Source organism: Poecilia latipinna, unplaced genomic scaffold (genome assembly GCF_001443285.1).
Source record: "Poecilia latipinna isolate Pla-1442-1.1 unplaced genomic scaffold, P_latipinna-1.0 Scaffold874, whole genome shotgun sequence".
NCBI lineage: Eukaryota > Metazoa > Chordata > Actinopteri > Cyprinodontiformes > Poeciliidae > Poecilia > Poecilia latipinna.
This window is the reverse complement of record NW_015113490.1, coordinates 286,520-302,005: the sequence shown is the minus strand read 5'-3', so window position 1 is coordinate 302,005 and position 15,486 is coordinate 286,520. Positions and strand designations below refer to the sequence as shown.

Sequence of the window (15,486 nt, the reverse complement as noted above, 5' to 3'; positions counted from 1 at the left end):
TAAAGTAAATTAAAAAGTTCAGTGTGCCTTTAGGATGTTTTTGTTGTTTTCACAAGTCTGAAAGAAGGCTTGATATGGAAGTATCTCGTATCTAAATCAATTTGACTTTCGTATGCTTCTTTATGCCTGCCATTGATTCTTCTGCAATAGAAAAACTTTTTGTTTATACGCAAAGAAATGGAAATTCCCCAGATGCACAATTTGTGAGGAGGAACGTATACATTTTTAATGACGTGGATCAATAAGCATCTGTTGATAACACAACACAGAATAAAATGATTTCTGAGTATGAATCACTGCAAACTGACATGCTAATATTGCTGCCATTGTGTGAGTGGATAGATGCTTCAAAGCATCAATCAATTGTTATACCAGACAGTTAAAGGAGTTGAAGTCTCATTTCAATAAACATAAAGCAAACAATGATAAAATCTCCCTTCACTTGTAAGATGATGTCTTAAGTGCATAGATGTTATGAATATAAAACATTGAACAACCAAATACCCAGAGGAACTAACTCTATCCCCCACTGACCAGACATGAACTCTATGGTCACATTATGGCTCTGTGACATTCTTTGCAATAATTTGCAAAGTTTAAAGGGGAAAAGCAAGAGGAATCACACTTTCATTAAATTAAATATGTCACTCATGTTCACTAAGCCAGCATCAAGAAAACAGCGCTGTGACCTTACAGTAATAATTATGTGGTCTCATAAAACACTAACCAAGGCATAAAATGTTTCAAGTACTGGAATACATTTTTTGCAAATGCATCCACACTTTAAACATGAACAAAGCAGCTACTGGTCACACTGACACTCTCAAATAGTAAAGTTTGCTTTGTGCAAGCTGTTCTTGGTCATTCTTGTACCAGACCTGACCATGCCTCACTGTGCAAGGTCAACATGATATGATCTTAAAAAAATTCAATATGCCATAGCAGAATCGCAACAGACAGCAATATCAGTCTGACAAAGAAAATTCCAGTTGGACTCTAAAAAGGTTAAAAGATGATGAGGGAAACGAGACAGCTGTGGAAAGTTGTATGTTGGTTTTCATAAATTCTGAGTGTGTCACACTGACCACTTGTCAATGGTTTCAGCTCACAGATACATATTTTCTTGCATTTTATTCACAACAAAGAACTGAAGAGCCATCACAGTAAGAAATGGCTCAGTCTCTTCCTCTACTTCAGTTTTGGCAGTGACATGCTGTGCAGTTTTTTTTTTTTTTTTTCTAGTCACACTGTGATTGAAAGTTTACTGTTTTCTGTGTCTGCTGGAGTAAAAAGTACAAGACAAACCTCTTGGTATCTTGACAAATGAGTATAAAGTGGCCAGCTTTGTAATAGGCAAGGAAATAGACTCTTGAGAATTGTGGTGGAGCCGCAAATGAAGAGGAAGTTATATTTTATAATGAAAAATAAACATCCTCTGTGCATAATTCTGACTGGACAGAAGAGCAACTGAAGTGAGAGGCTCATTGCACTGTGATGCAGGACGGAGCAATTCAGAGATCCTTTGTTCTAACAGTCATACACCTTTTAACAGTGACTGCTAACATAATTTTTGGTCTAACAAAATACACAGTGATTGAAAACGTATTTATAGTCTGATGGATTCTGTCTTATTCTAGTCTGTTAACTAGGACGGTGTTAGACAAGTGTTAATCTACAGGAAGCTGTATGCCTGCATGAAGGTAAAAAAAAATGTTCATTTTAAATGTTACTTATACTTCAAAAATCACAAAATAATTTCAACTTAGAGTTGAAATCTGTAGCTATCCTGTAATATTCATTTTTATGGCACTTCCTGTTATAGAATTTCTTAGTTGCACCTCCTAAGTAGGTGAAGCGATCACTGCAGCAGAATGTAAAAAACAAACAAACAAACAAACAAAAAAAAACAATAAAAATACTCTGTTGTGATAAGTTGGACACAGCAAGCTCAATGCTCAAGCATAATCTCATCATAAAGAGACTTATTTCTTTCCATTCGATTCTGTGATGTTATAAGTCGCTAAAAGTTCCTTTACTTTTGAGACAGATGTCATATTCAAGTGAGTGTGTTCAAAGGAACTCGAGCAGAAAGCGATTTTATCCAAGGCATACCAGTCTGTATGAAAAGGCTGTCACTGTTATTTCAGACAAGCATCTTTCATGATCTTCTTATACTGTTAAGTCGGTCGACACTGCTAACTGTATCGGAGATCGTCTAGACGAGAAAACTTTGGGATTTTGGAGTCATTTTGAAGAATGACATCCAAGACATTGCAGTAGTGGGCTTTTCCTGGACTTGACATGATGCATATTATTCTGGTTGACTCTCAATCAGCTGTCCATGCTGATGAGTTGATCAGGATTGATAACAATCAAAATAGCATTAGCAAATTCACATGGAAGATAGCCTGGCCATTGCTGTATTCAAATCTGTCTTATAGCAGAGTCTGGGCCTTCTCCTGTTTACTAGGATTGCCTCTGGTAGAATTTCTACGAGGCCAATCAGCGAACAGAAGGTGAAGTTGTGAACGATGATGTAAATTTTCTGCGCTGTGTTAAAATTGTAATCTGTAGGACACTCTCTGTTTTGAGGTCCATGGGAGTTTGCAAGTACTTCATCTTGTTTAACACTCCCTGCGTAGCATCAAACTCTGATGGAATAATGCTGTGTGTAGCCTGGTTGATTCACTCCAAACCAGCTTAAATTCCACATTACCATTGGATAGAAACAGACGGCAACAAGCAACTTTCATTTTACCATGCTGAGACGATTTTCGTAGAGTTTACCAGTATCGTACCCAAAAGGCTTCAAGGAAAAAGGAAATCCACCACCTTCACTGCTGAAATACAAACATAAAATTTAACGTGCAATTGTATCTCATGGACGTAAACTGTTTACTTTTTTGAAATTATTCACAGCAGCTAAAATGATTTTGTAAAATCTTACTGCAATGCGAAGTCTGCACTACAGGCAAAGGAATTACTGATACCACACAAAATAATTAACCATCTCTTCAATATATACCACAGATCAACTTATAATCATTAGATAATTTTTCTTGCAAAATCCAGGCAAGAAGAAAAACTAGATGTCACCCTCATTTCTGCGACTGTCTATTTAAATGTGTATTTGTGTTAACATAGAGGTCCTGAGCAAACCAGAGTACAAAATGACCATCCTTAATGCAGTTTTTTTTTTTTTTTTAACCAGGCAGAAGGTGAAGCTTTGTTTTGTTCTGCGTGTGGGCAGAAGGGATGGGCCGTATATTGTTAAAACTTTATGCGTCATAAAGCTGTAGGTAGTATGAAAGTACTGTGAGGCTGCATATGAAACGGCAAAGCTTTTACTACAAATCTTGCACACCGGCATCACAGGTGACAATAGAGTCGACACAGATTTGTATTTGCTGCAGATTTATGAGAGTGTAAACACTTTGGTAGGGAAAAGATTGTGAGGGAAATTTTATGCTGCCTGTTTTATTAAACAGCACAGGAATGAATTAAATTCACATTCAGCTCCACAAAGTGCAAGACTGTGACTTTTAAATTCAGCCATGTATCAAGTGTTGGGGGTTCTTGCTATCAGAGTGCTAGAGCTGCAAATACAGATTACTACCATTTAGATTTTTCAACAGTATTATAAAAAAGAGAACTATTTCTTTGTGCAGCACTCTGTTACGCGCACACACTTTCCAGAGCTTTATGTACTAAAAAAAGAAAAAAAAAAAATCTTCACGCCTGGCTAAGCTCTTGACACAAATACGCTGCTGTGGTATGTGCAAATGTAGATCTGTCTACAAAACAGAGCATTCTGCATACCCTCTGGAGACACATATTGTTGACTAAGAAAACAGATCCAATTAATTATTCACAGTATCTTCCTTCTTGAGAATGTCCTCTGACCCAGGCAAGAATTATATCTGGCCCTTTGCCCTGTTTTGCTCATCCATTTGGGTGATCAGGGCTTGGAAGACAGGCAAGAAGGAGCGGGACCTATCTACACAACCGTGAGCTATATCTACAGTGATACGACTGGTAATAAGGTTAAAAGGGCTGTCCATCAAAAAGCATTAGATCTCACCGACTCACTGTCTTCCCTGGGATACCCAATCAGGGCTCAATGAGCTGTGAACAGGCTCTGGGGAGATTAAAGTGATAAAAGTAACTTTGGGAAATGGACAGCTTTTGTGACAGGGACAATTATTAAGAAATCCTTCAGTCAGTTTGACCTTCTATCTTTTCTTTATTAGTCTGAGAATGTAGAAAAGTAAAGTTTTTAATGGCGAGGACAAAGATGGTTTGAAAGAGACTAACAGTGCGCACAGCGTGAGTGAAACAGTGAAACTCCTCTGACGTTCCCTTTTTAAAAACACAGCATGAGCAGCAGTAATTGGAAAACTCTTATTGCATAATGTTTCTTTTAAAGCCACAAAGGAATAGTGAATGATGGTAACATATGTACACTGGTAATTTTTGTAAGAATGTTGAGCCCCACGCTCCTGTCACAGAACTGAGCACATCTTTTCACCTGAGGCCCGTCTTTTGCGCAAAACAATTTTATGTTTTAACCTTACTGAATTGTTGCTGAATAGCCCAGGACACTCTTGTAAAAACTTGTTTTATTCTCAATGAGTTTTTCGCTTCCTGTTTAAATAGAAGTTCACAAACATTGCTTTGTCTATAAGGATAAACAATTAGATAATAATTGTTAAAGTTCTTTGATATTTTTTTTTCTCCTTCAATCCATACTGTACTTAGCAGAGAGACAAATCAATAGGCTCCACTGAATTTACATTACCCATTTTTGAAATGCAGAAACAGTAGCCCGGCCATTGCCTTTCTGTTCAACTGCCTGTAGTTTTAGCAATGGCAGCGTTCAGTCCATGTTGGCCACGCTTCCAAATTTTGAATTAACGTTAAGGGCCGCCTCGTTCAGCTTCTCTCTTCGCAGCAGCACAGGCAATTTCCACTAAGCTTCATAATGTGGAACTTCGTGTTGCATACGTCACAGGCAAACGTTAGTAATTGGATAACATTTAAAACTTCAACAGATGCCAAGCCTCCAGGAAGCAATCGCTTCTTGACTCTCTGTACGAAGCAAATGGCGCAGGAGAAGGGGCTAATTTTTTTACCATATAGAAACAGTAGTAAAGAATCTATGCAGTGAACTTTAGGAAATAGTTTGTGTCAATAGCTGTCATGGAGTAAATACACTAATAGCTATTTAGAGCAGGTTCCATTCAATATTTAGCTTCCACCTTATGAAGGATTTTCTAAACAGTTTGAACCAGAGCAATGCTATTTCTTTCTATGCCTCATCACTGTTACGCCACACAGAATTTATGTTCTCACATGCACCATATGCTAATTGCATGCTAACTGCACAGAGACGTTGAAGAATCCTGATAATGATTAGCTGGGTGTGCTAGGAGTTGTGTTTTTTTTTTTTTTTCTGTCTTTTTAACTTGTTCTAAAAGTTTCTGCACAGAAACAAAGAAATGCGATTTAATTTTGTTTTGTATGGCAAGAGTTCACGTTTGAATTGGTCCACCTCTGAGTAGCAATTTGCTTTTCACCGTTTTCTAAAAATGTGTTTGCTGTGACTACATGCACAGCTGTAGCATGTTAGACATCAACCGTGTACAAACGCTCCAAGCAACCCCTCTTACGAGGCAGAAATTTTGTAAGTCAACATGCTAAAGAGATTGATTCGAATTATGAAAAATTTCTCTCTAAATGCAGTTCGGAATATTCATGAAAACTCCCAACACCTATCATGAAATGTGTTACTTTATTTTCTGCTTTTGTAGCATCTATGAAAACACAGTGAAAAACCAAAAATAAATACAACATACTGTGCTTTATGATGGTAAAGTGGAAGACCCCCCCAACCCCCAATTCCTGCTGCATCACACAGAGGCACACACACATCGACATTCGCTTCGGCTTTACTCTTGCTCCCCGATGCTGCGCTCGTGAAACTCCTGCATTGCACTGAAAGAACTACAGAGCAGAATCCGAGGAGAACCAAACAGCAGGACTGTTGACAGGCTCCTCTCCGCTTGCGTCAGAGATTCATTGCCTTTCTGATTACCCTGCCCCCGCCACGAGAGCGAGTGGATGCATAGAGATGATCTATGTAGCTCTGCAGTGGCATAAGATAAAACAGGGCATGATGTGATGAGCGCTGGAGGAGGGGAATTTGTGTACTTTTCTCATCAACACTTTTTTTTTTGTTGTTGTTTTTTTGTTTTCCAGCTCTCATGCTCCACAACTACCTGGTATCCCTCATTCTCCCCTCTCTTGCTATTTATCACAGGCTTGTTTGGCGCTCACAGCTTTTGGGTCCCTCATAAGGAGATGCACACTTTTCATCCGACAAGTCACTGGAGAAGGGATTGGAGAGATGAAACGCAGCATGCGATGCCAACTGCAGTCAAATGTATAGGTGGGGGGAGCTTGGATGTGGTGCCACAGTGGTATCATGCATCAGCAGCTTTAAAAACCTTCCCTTTCGTATTTTATCTAGCCCTTCTGTTTTATCCTCTTTTTTTTTTTTTCTTCAACAGTAGAGGCTTACCTTCAGGTCTCTGCAGGAGTAACTGGCAGGCTCCCTTCAAGGCATTTCAAAGCTGCTCTTCGCCCCACGACTGTACGCTCCTTCCCTGGCTTTGTTCAATCAACAACAGCCCTCCTGCCTCCCTCCTGCCACCCAGCTCCTTCTGCTCTTCACTGCTCTCTGTCTACTTCTGTGCGAGAGGGGGGTCTGTGTTTGTGTGTGTGACGGAGAGTGAGAGAGTAATGGAGAGAGCAAGAGAGAGACGGCGAGAAAGGGAGAGCGGATAGGAGAGAAGATGTGAAGGATGTTACGAGCTGTGTTTTTTTTTTCTCGGATATTCTCACTTTTCCCACCCTTGTCTTTGGTGATTTGAACTTTGTGTGAGCCTTTTTCTTCCTATTGCAAAGGCTTACAGAAATCGGTCCAAAAATAAGTCAAGTACATGGTTCATGGTGTGAAGAAGGGATGGATAGGTTTTTGTTTTTGGATAGGGACAACAGAAAAAAAAAAAAAAAAAAACTGTTAAAGAGGAGGCTGGCATAATCAATTGCACTAAAACAGCAGTTGAATAAAAGCCTGCAGGGTGCAAGAGTGATAAAAAAATAGAAACGGAGAAAAGAAGAAGGGGAGGAAAAAAGTGAAGCAGGATAAGCATAAAGAAAAGAAGCCAGCAGATTCAGAATGTCACATTAAAGTTCTTGAGTGGATGTCATACAAAAAGATCCAAATTTTCTTCTAACTCTAAAGACGCAGCCTGTTTTCAAAATCTAACTCAGGACACATGGGGGTTCTTAGAGTACTGACAACAGCTCTATTTGTGTCACAAATTTCCATCTTCAATAGTTAATGAGCAAAATCGGCAACGGCCCCTTCCTACGTCTCCGGCTAGACAAATAAACTAAAGCAGCTACTGCTGCCGTCAAATATGTGCCCATTTTCATTAAGTAGGTTTCACTACTTAGAGCTGATCTGTTTTGCTGTGTTTCTCACGTCGATGAAGCCGGTTAAGGAACTGCAGCTGCCATTAACCACTTTGATTTACTGTGAGCTTGAAGCAGGACAGAAATGCAGACCAGAGCTTTGGAGCAGCAGGATGTTATTTTGAACTGCACAGGGAACAACAGAAGAAAACCAGGAATAAAGAATAATCAGTAAGCTTATATACATGGAGAACTGCTGAATGGCATCATGGGAACCAGGTGAGTCCGGTAAGGGATTCCCATCCTGCTCCTCCAGCTGGGGAAACCACTAAGCAGGGGAACTGAGAGAAAGACACAGATAGTGCAAGGGGAGCTGAACTAAACACAACGGAGAGAAACTCTATTATTAGAACTAAACTAAATGTAGAAAGAGAAAACCGGAAATTAATAAAAACCTAACAAGCTAAAAAAATGAACTAACCAGAGCAAAATCCAGTGGCAGAGATAGATCTTCATTGTAAATAACTGACTCCAAGCTAAACACCTAGCCCTCTGTTTTCAGCTTTGGTCAATGCAAATCATAATCAACTACTATTATTTACATGTGTTGTCTAAAATATGTCCAGTTCAGTGCAGGACAGCACTGCTTCAATTTATTTCAAACTTATTTCAACATCTCAAGCAATATTCTTTTCAGCACATCCTTTTCAACAATATCACAATCTATATTTTGTTCAAATGAGCTTTCAGAAATCTAAGCCATAAAAATGAAATAAAATAGAAAAATGAAATTATCAACTAAAAATAAAAACACAATTAAGTGTCGTACTTTCTTATAAGAGCGTCATCTTTTTCCTCTGCCAGAAAACAAAATTCCTTCACAGCTTAGATTTCACAAATATGAAAACGTGAGTTGAAGGCCTTATTTACACCCAAACTGACAAGTCAAACAAGGAGATCAGAGAAGTAAAGAGTCCCATGGCAACTGAAGGAACTACAGAGCCTAGAAGCAACAATTAATTATTAGGTTATTAATGAAATTTACATTTGTTTAATCAATTACTATCCTATTTTTATATATATTCTGAAGAATATACTATCAATACTTTCAAGGGGGATTTTTGTTTTCTTCCTGAAAGTGGAAGACGACAGCTTCCCAGGTTAACATTGTGCTAATTGCTCAATTGCTTTGCTCAAATCACCTGCCAAGTTAATTCATCTCAAATTATTTCCAGAACTCTAACTGCACTTCCTAACAAAACAATAATGCCATTCATCATGATGATGATGAGCATGCTCTCCAAGCAATGATGGAATTCATAGCAAATTAATCGGACATAAAAACAAAAGAGACTCTGTGGGATCATTTATTCTTCATATACTCAGTTTAATCAGCTGTTTTCAAAATTCTGAACTCTTTTGTATGGTAATGTGATAGATGGAAGAGACAGCATCATGGATACTTAGCAATGTTCAGCAGGTAGACGCATGTTTAAAAACATAAACATAAAGACGACAATGAACGAAGTAGTCAGATTACAAGACAAGTAATTTGGCCGTTTACTACCAGAAGTTGCTTCATGCGCTTTCTGGATTGTGATTGATGACTTTGCAGTCCTCCCTCAGGTTCTTCTCTATTGCATGTTCTCCAGCAGCTAAAAGCACGGTGACACTGCAGGGATCTGCTTCTTCTTTCATCAGCCTCCAGCCCCTGTGGATGTGATCACACTGGATTACAGGACCTCGAGTATTAAGGCTGCAAAAAGGATGATCTCTGTGACTGGCTTAGGGATAAGAGCTCTGGGCTAGAATCACACTCATGCCAATTATCACACGCGTTAACCATGTTGAAAATACAAATTTGAGCATCATCGGCATGGATTTTCCGTTTGATCAGCCGCATCATGGAACCGAGCGGCTCAGATTGAGGAGGATGTAATCATCATTTCCCCTCCTGAGGTTCCTGCTCTATCGATCAAAGCCCAGTCCCTTCCACTTTATTGCATGTGCTGTTCAGGCTGTGGGGAAACCCTTTCAAATTTCTGTGCAGTGCTTACATTATTTTGAACGTGTCAGAATCCCAGGTTATTTAGGTTTTGGATCTTTTTCAGAATTTGTATTTTTTTCGTCAATTTCTTGTTTTATTGTGCTCAGCCTTGTTTTTGTGTTTCTGTCAACTTTTCTTTGCTTTAGATTTTTTTTTTCTAGCTGTTTATTTACTTGTGTTTAAATTTCACAGTGAAACTTTATTCTGTCGTATTTACTTTATTCTTTGTTATTGTTGGAATGATCTTTTTCCTGGTTGCAAGTTAGTGATTCTTCTCCGTTGCCACTCCCATACCATCTCTCTGTGTCTCACTCAGCTTGCCTCTCTGGTCTCTACTCTCGGCTGCAGACTTTTCCCAGTCAGCCTGACCTAATCAAGTTCCCAGCCTATAAACTCCTCTTTTTCAGTTATTCAGCACTGGATTCTCCTGTTTGTTCCAGTTATTGTTTCTTTATTTCTCCTGGACAGCTGCTTGTGTTTACTTGCCTGTAAATTTATCCTATCAATATTAAAAAGACTCAAACTCGCCGCTGCCTCCTGCTCTGCCGGCATTGTGAGTTCGACTACTGCTACACTCATCATGACAGAAAGTGTTTTCAAGCTTCATGATTGAAAACACTTTCAAGCATTGCAAATTTGAATAATTTGCAAAGATAAATTATTCAATAGCATTTGAGATTTTTTTGTTATTTTTGGTCTAATCATGTATCGAATGAGGATAAATTACCAAAATCCCAAATAATGAACCCTGCACCAAACTATCTTCCAAAGAGGTTTAAATATCAAGCTGAGACAGGGAATTTAGTTCTTCCTTTTCTGGTATTAGGATGTTAGGAAGTTTAATTTGTCTTTATCTTCTCTGCTTCCCTTGGTTGCCTGAGCCTGACCGCTCAGCCTGACCACTCAGACCACTACGGCCCACTTTTCCACACTCATCCCAATAGGCTCCCTAATGATTCTTTGGTTTAATGATGGACTGCACTGACACAAATCAGAGTCTAAAGAGTAATCAGCTGACAGACATAACAATCTTTTAAATAAAGCCAGGTTTCTTACTGCAAAATAAAGTTCCAAGTTTTTAACTGAAAACTAGGAATCATATTTGTATGGAGCTATCTGAAAGATACTGAAGTATATAAGCTCATTTAGATGATAAGAAAACAAAAACGACTGGCTCGATATTGAAAAGGGAGAATGTAACAAAGAGTTATTTACAAAATAAATTGCTCCATAAATGTTGGAACTCACTGGAGTTTTCTGTTCCAGCTGTAAGTTAAGCATATTTATGCAGTGCCTTGGAAAAGTGCTTAGAGTAGCACAAGATGTTGGAATGCACTTCCTCTGTCCTTTCACTCCACAAACACCAGGGACTTATTTAAAATCTGCTGAAAGGGCATTTGTATCTAGTCTTCTATTAGATATTTATTGTTATATTATTGGCTTAATGTATTTTTTTCATCCCTCTCAATCAGTTTAACAAGTAGTATTAATTACCCTCTTCCAAATCTTGTCATATCAGTACCACAAACTTAACTTAAATATGTCTTATGTGGATTTTTTGTTTTACTCGATAGATCAACATAAACGTTTTCATAATTTAGAAGTAGAAGAGAAATGGTAAATCTAAGTATAAATACGGCTCTTGTGTGAAGGTCCTAGAGATTTGTTAAAGAACATAAGTCTCCTTAGTTTGCTACAAGCTATTCAGGGACACTGTAACTTGTAGTAGAATATATATATATTTTTTCTCTATTGAACTGAGATCTGGGCTTTGACTTGGCCTTTCCAGAACATCCACTTTATCTTCAAACAATTTCTTTGCAGCTTTACCTTTACTCTTTGCGTCATTGGAAAATTATGTAGCTGGAAAATCCATATTCTCTGAAGCTGCAGTTCTCTGGCAGATGGAAAAAAATGTCTCCACCACCATGCTTCACAGTTGGGGTGGTGTGTTTGTGGTGATGTGCAGTGTTTAGTGTCCACTAAACATCGCATCTTTTCTGATGGCCAAAAAGATCAATTTTAGTCTCATCACACCAAAGAACTTTTCTTTCCTATTTGTTATGGAGTCTTCCGCATGCCCTTTGGAAAACTCTGGTCCACTTTCCTTCAATAGTGACTTTCTCTTTGCCACTCGTCCTTATAGCTTTGACTGATGAAGAACCTGGGCAACAGTTGTAAGTGCAATGAATAGTTTAGATCATGTTTTAGAATACACTTAATGTAGTTAATAATTTGTGATTTATTTATTTTTGAGCTTAATCGAATTTGCAAAGAAGACTGGGTCACAATTTAAGTGTCTAAATATAATAGAAACGTTCTTTAATAAGACAGCCTTAAACACAACTGTGTAGATTTAGGATGGTATGATGGTAGTTTAAGTTACAATTTTGCAATTCATATCAATGTCTAGAGTTAGCATGTTACTTTTTTTTTTCATTTTGACATATTTGACAAGAAGCTGTTAACACAGTAAGACACCATGAACAATAAAGTCAGCTCATTGTCTGATTAGGGAAGACTTCAAAAACTGAACTCCTGTTTGCATATTTTGCTATCTTAATTTATTTAGGAAAATTTCAGTGCATTAATTTGTTTTTCCCCAGTCAACATGCAGTTTATCTTTCCACCCATTTATTCTCCACACAGGTAATGTTTAACCACAAATTTATAAGTGAGATTTTTTTTCTAACATAATAATATCATGTTACTGCTGCTCATATGTTTTATTTCCAAGCAACGATCCGAGTAAAAAAAAAAGGAACATAAATTCTGCTGTAGCTGCTGTAGTTATTCAAGCTAAAAATATCATTTCTTTATCTGCTTTTATTACATTGGATGAACAGAATGTTACTAATCCCTGCCTGTCAGGTTGCCTAGGCTCAGCGACACCATGTGGAGGGAAAAGGTATGGCATGTGACTCCAACAGAAAGAGAGAAAAAAAAAACAAAAAAACTTCCATTCTCTGTCCACCGAAGTAAGGAAGAGGATTAGGGCCAATGGAAAAAAAAATAAATAAATAAATAAAAATCTGACTTTAATCTCAGAATCCTGAGATTAAAGACAGAATTCTGAGGAAAAAAAGTCAGAATTCTGACTTTTTTTTTTCTCAGGATTCTGATTTTAATCTCAGAATTCTGACTTTAATATCAGGATTCTAAGATTAAAGTCAGAACTGTTTTATTTATTTATTTATTTATTTATTTATTTATTTTTTCAGTGGCCCCAATCCTCTTCCTTATAGCTTTGATAAAAGGCGTCTTTAGGTTTAGAATTTAGAAATGTAATTTGGTGAGTTAAAATACTTCAAAAACCATTGCAGTTCTGTAGGAAGTAAAAAAATAAATAAATAAATAAAACAAAACAGTATTTCTCTGTTGTGCAGTACTGTGCTGTATTTTTCTACACAGTAATGTAGAAAGCAGCTGCCTTACTGCGGTAATCTTGTCCTGTAAGACTAGTGTGATCGTATTAATAAAGTAAATAAAAATGAAGATGGAAAAAAAAGCATGCAGACCAATTTATCTTTTTTCTATTACTTTCATAAACTAAAACTGAATCCTACATTTATCTCTTTACTTGAACAAATGAAGCTTTTTCCAACCCTTGGAGGAAAGTGCATTCCTTTGAAGTGTTAAAAGTTGACATTTGCAGACTCAGGTTGCAACATCGCACATTTTTCAGCAACACCTCCAAAGGCAAGTTTTTATTTTATTTAAAATAATTAGATTTAATTAGATATTGTGACAATATCTAATTATATTGTCATTATATTGACATTATATTGACAATATCTAATTATATTGTCACAATAAAAGCGTATGCTGCATGGGAGCATGCATATCCATTTAAAGCAAGACAATTAACTGCATTAGTTCAACTTGAAATGACAAATGTAGGCCAAAACATGAAAATGTATGTTTTATAAAAAAAAAATAAATAAATAAAATAAACCATAAATATATTAACTAAGACTGAAAGCCCACTTGACATTTTCATCTCTTTGCCCACAGGCTGATGTTCTGCATATGCACTGCATCAGAGTAATTCAGTCAACGCTCAAACTCCCTGACATTTATGTGCTAGAGAAGTGTTCATACCAATAGAAACGTTTGTAAAACATTGCTACATTTATAATGACACATAGGTGGATTCTATTTAGCAAGCAGGTGACTTTTGAAGGTGCCTGAATGCAGTATTTTTTTTATTTAGGAGTGTGAGAGTTGACATGGCAGTGGAAACGGTCCTGACCCACTAAGGATTGAGTTTACTAGACCACACTAGACTAAGTCTGGTGTGGTTCTTGCAACAAGATATTAACAGCCAATTCCGCATGATCGTTAATTTTGTTTGTGGTGCATTTCATGGATTGGACTTGTCCAGCAAATTCCAATAAATTCATTTGGATTGAGATCTGTGGTCTCTGGAGGACGTGTCAAAACCTCAAACCCAGTGTTTTACCATTTATCTGTCATGATCCGTGGTTTTCTGTGTGTTTTTGAGTTTTTCAATGTGTTCCTGTTTCCCTGTGAGTCTCTGTCCTGTCCTCCCCGTTGATTGCTCCCCAGGTGTGTCTCTTTCCCTTAATTACCCCGTGTGTATTTATACCCACCTGTTGTCTGTGTTCCTCGTCGGGTCCTTGTCAATTGTCAAATGTTTGCAGTCTGCGTCTGTCTGTCCGTCTTCCCAGTTGTACTGGTTAAGTCCTGTGTCGACGTCAGTTCCAGTTGATTTAGTCTTCGTTGTCAGTTGCTACCGGTGCTTAGCTGCGTGCTAGTTGTTCCTGCCGTGCTGCCTGATTTGGACTATGTGAACTACATTCATCATTAAATTCATCTTCACCATAACCTGGGTTCTCTGCGTCATCTCCTCACCACTTCAACCCCACCTTATGACATTATCTTTGCTTTGTGGAAGAGCACAATATCCTGTTGAAAGAGACTATTCTAAGACCATTTCCAAACTTGCTGATCTGTTGCCGTGCAGCATCATATAAAATAAACTGTAAAGCAACTTGTGTTCTCAGTCATTTTATCACAATAATCACTTACTTGCTCAGCAGTTTGAGGTGCAGTGGTTCAGACTGAATTGGATCATCAGCCTTTGCTGTCCATGTGCATCAACGAACCATTATCCAGTTACCGGTTCACCACCTTTTTCTTCTTTATGCACATTCTGGTTGATACAAATTACTGCCACAAGAGCTGCAGTTTTGTTACTCTGGTCTAGTCATCTGTCAACTTACTTCTAGGTAACTTCTCAGCAAGATATAAGAGCTTGTTTCAAGTCCACAATTCCTTAGTAATGTTGAAAAAGTACTAGTTCCATTGGCAGATTATTTCACTTATCACAAGACATTTGTATCATGTTATAAGTGAAATAATCTGCCAATGGAAGTAGTACGTTTTGAGCCAAATTAACAAATTATTGACTAAAAACCAGCTCTTACATCTTGCTGAACAGTTACTTGTCAGTTAAATTTATCTTCAAGTGTACTAATATATTTGCTCAAGAAACTAAACCTACATTACTTGGTAAGGTTTTGCGTTTTTGGCAGTGTATGCAAAAGTTCAAGCGGCACAAATACTTTAACGAGGCACTATATTCTGCAAGAAACCTGTGATAGGGTCTGTTCTGAGTGGGACTCAAAGTCTTGTAGGTGAAAAGATTTTGAGTTCTCTGGTATTTCTTAGCCCTCTGGGGCTCATGTTGGAAGTTTCTTATACAAGTTTAAAGACATCTTCTATTTTAACAGCACTCTGCTTTATTATGCAGAGAAGCTCTGTCAGGCCATCATTATACCCACCGCACACTAGAGATTTAGCCTTTGTTCAGTACCACACAGATTTTATCTTTGTGAAGAGCAAAGAGGGTTATAACCATAAAAGTGGATACAAAGTGTGAAAATGCATGCAATGTGATACTTTACATGCAAAGTTACCACAACTTTAAGGAAGGT

At 37.7% G+C, this 15,486-nt stretch overlaps 1 protein-coding gene across 1 annotated transcript in view; it reads right to left on the bottom strand.

The window, feature by feature from the left end:
* kcnj5 (potassium inwardly rectifying channel subfamily J member 5) overlaps nucleotides 1-6,805 on the bottom strand; it is a 32,982-nt gene extending 26,177 nt beyond the window's left edge. Inside the window, exon 1 of the mRNA XM_015048327.1 lies at nucleotides 6,581-6,805. The gene's annotated coding sequence lies outside the window, so the exon portion shown is untranslated. The remainder of the gene's footprint in view (nucleotides 1-6,580) is intronic.
* Nucleotides 6,806-15,486: the final 8,681 nt, after the last annotated feature.